The following is a 3,304-nucleotide window of genomic DNA, read 5'->3' as shown; positions in this document are numbered from 1 at the left end:
ACCTTTGAATGACAATGCTACTATATTCCAGCCTCCATTATACCTGATGAGGAGTCAGCTAGTAATATTCTTGAGTATGCCCATATGAGTTATGCACTGGAACACACATTGTTCCAAAGTCTGATACAATTAAATTTGAACTTTATGGGTTTTTTTGCCTCAGTCCTTCTTGCACAGATATCCGTGTGGGCTGCACCACCACGTCTGCCTGCTGGATAAATGGCCACCACCACCACCTGAACCCAGTTCGGCAATGACTACCAACACTTTAAGGAGCTCAGCAGTGTTACTTTCTCTGTGGTCTGCAGGTGTGTGAAGAATTCCTCCATACAGGAATATGCTGCAAAAATCATCAATACCAAGAAGTTATCTGCCCAGGATCGCCAGAAACTAGAATGTGAGGTCTAAATATTCTGATTTTTGAAACATCATGCACCTTCATGATAGTATTGCTGAAGAAGGGTTTCACAACCTCATGTTTGACCTTGTTACTGGCAAGGAGTTCTTTGAAGAGACTGTGGCTGGAGAGTACCACAGTGAAGCTGGTGCTAGCAACTGTATACATCAAATTCTGGAAAGTATTAGCCACATCCACCAGCCTGACATTGTCCATTAAGATCTGAAGTCTGAGAGCCTTCCGCTGGTAAGTAGATTCAAGAGTGCCAACATGAAGCTGGCTGATTCTGGTCTAGCCATGGAACTATGAGAACAGCAGGCTTGGTTTAATTTTGAAGTCACCCCAGGTTATTTGTCCACTAAGGCCTTGATGAAAGATCCCCATGGAAAACCTGTGGATATTTGGGCCTGTGGGTTCATCTTATATATCCTTCCATTGGGATAGCTTCCTTTCTTGGATGAAGATCAGCACAAGTTAAATCAGCAGATCAAGGCTGGAGCCTATGATTTCCCATCATGAGAGTGGGATACAGTGACCCCTAAAGCAAGAACATAGTTAACCAGAGGCCATAAACCCCACAAAATGCATCTCACCTCACCGGGCTCTCAAGTAGCCATCAGTCTGCAAAAGATTCCCTAATGGCCCATGATGTATCATGAAGAGAATTTGAAGTGTTTGTGCAAGTTTAATGTCCTAAGAAAACCGAAGAGTTTCAGGCTCATAATGATGATTTTCTCTAGGAAATTTTCAGCTGCCAAAAGCATATTGAACAAGCAGACCGACAATGGTGTAAAGGACCAGAAACCACCATGGTGTAGACAGTAGAGATGGCATGGAGAGCTCCATAGAGAGCTGCACCACCACCATGAAAGCTGAGGACAGAAAAGTGCACAAATAAATTATCAAGATCATCGAACAATGGACTGAGGTTGTTAACAATAAGGTCCCTGAGACCTACAGGATGATTTGTGATTTAAGCTTTACTTTTTTTTTGAGCTCCAGGCCTAGGATAACCACACAGAGGGGCTGGATTTCCATAAATCTTATTTTGAGAATCTCCTACCTCAAAGCAACAAGCCCATTCACACCACCATCCTGAACCCACACATGTACATTCGTGATTCATGTATGCACCTTGTGTCCCCTACATCCACCTCATCCAGTACAGTGATGGGCAAGGTCAGCCTCTCACCAGCCAGTTGGAAACCTTGGTCTGGCAAGGTTGGGATGGCAAGTAGCTCAGTGTCCTCTACCACTGCTATAGTGAGCTCAGCCACAGAGGCATTAGGAGCTGCCAGCCAGCCAGAGGTCACTGAGCCTCTGCAGCCAGTGCTTCTGGAGAACCTGAGGGACAGAGGCGGTCCTGTTCATTTGAGGTTTAAAACAAATTACAAGGCAGCCCTGCCACCTGCCCTTTATGTCTGTGTCTGCTCTACTGAGTTGTTTTTCACAGTTAAGGGAAAAAAAAGAAAGAAAGAAAAAAGATTGTTTGGAAAAAATGGAATTCATATGGTGGTTCTATTTCATTTTCTGAGGAACCTCCACGCTGATTTCCATAATGGCTATAGCAGTTTACATTCCCACCAACAGGGCATGAGCGTTCCCTTTTGTCCACATCCTCACCAGCATTTCTTATTTCATGTCTTTTGATAATAGCCATTCTGACAGATGTGAAGTGATATCTTATTGATGGTTTTGATGTGCATTTCCCTGATGATGAGTGATGAGCTTTTTTTCATGTGCCTGTTGGCCGTCTGTATGTCTCTTTTGGAAAAATATCTATTCAGATCCTCTGTTCCATTTTTAAGTCAGATAATCTGGGGTATTTTTGTTGTTATTATTGAGTTGTATGAGTTCTTTATGTATTTTAGATATCAACCCCTTATCAGATATGACTTACAAATATTTTCTCCCATTCAATACAGTGTAGGGAATATAGTCAGTAATATTGTATTAATTTTGTATAGTGACAGATGGTAACTACGCTCGTCATGGCAATCATTTTGCGATGTATACAAATGTCAAATCACTATATTGTGCATTTGAAACTAAATTGTATGTCAGTTATACCAATTTTAAAAAGAAATAGAGAGAGAGAATCCAGACCGAAAAAAAAAAAAGTTTTTAAGGCCATTCTGGGGGACTTGATCTGGTTCCAAGCAAACTCTTCTCAGCTATATTTTTGCCTGGATCTCTGTTAAAATGCTGACTGGTTGAAGTTTGGATTGTTGTTCTCATGGAGCTACCAGCCTCCTCTTAATTGCTTACTACCAAAATTTCCATTGTTTACAACAGTGCCCTTATGCTTAAACTTCCTCATGCTCCTTTCCAAATACAGCCTGATTCCTTGGGGAGAGGTCTTTGTTCTTACTGCCTTCCTCTCCTCCTGTGTAAATCTTGTGCACCACTCCTGGAGTTGAGATAAGGGCAGAGACAGTGGCTGAATTGTCTTAGAATGAAACCTTTGCTTTACAAACAGGGCTCTGTGCAAGGGCAGCCTCTACTGGCATAAAACCTCTATCCCGTGAATAATGGTTAAGCAAGGATGTTAGGGCCACTGTACCTGGAGTAGACCCCCCTTCTTATGAGTTGAGGATAGATGGGAGAAGGGAACCCCAGATCTCTCATTGTCTATTATCTGAAATACAGCTCCTGCAACATAGAACTGGGGAGAAAAAGAATTGCTGATGTCTTTCATCCCCTGGAGAGACTGTAGCCCTAGTCTGTGACTGAGAGAGAAAGGGAACCCTTTAGAACTCCCACCTGAGTAAGGATTCCATCATACTGAGCTGGCTAGGTTTGAAAAGAGTAGTGGCTCAGGTCCCCACTCCCTTGATATTTTTACCAACACTTAGTAGAATTTGTTTGTGTCCTTAGGACAATACCGAGGGGCGTTACATGTTTTTT

The 3,304-nt window shown here is 42.5% G+C and overlaps 1 pseudogene; it reads left to right on the top strand.

The window, feature by feature from the left end:
• The first annotated feature begins 219 nt into the window (after positions 1–219).
• Positions 220–1,713, top strand: LOC123800099 (calcium/calmodulin-dependent protein kinase type II subunit gamma pseudogene; annotated as a pseudogene).
• The last annotated feature ends 1,591 nt before the right edge of the window (positions 1,714–3,304 follow it).

This window comes from Ursus americanus, chromosome 2 (genome assembly GCF_024610735.1).
Source record: "Ursus americanus isolate L20-20 chromosome 2, mUrsAme1.1.p, whole genome shotgun sequence".
Taxonomy (NCBI): Eukaryota; Metazoa; Chordata; class Mammalia; order Carnivora; family Ursidae; genus Ursus; species Ursus americanus.
The sequence above is the reverse complement of the archived record's forward strand: the minus strand, read 5'-3'. Positions and strand labels throughout refer to the sequence as shown.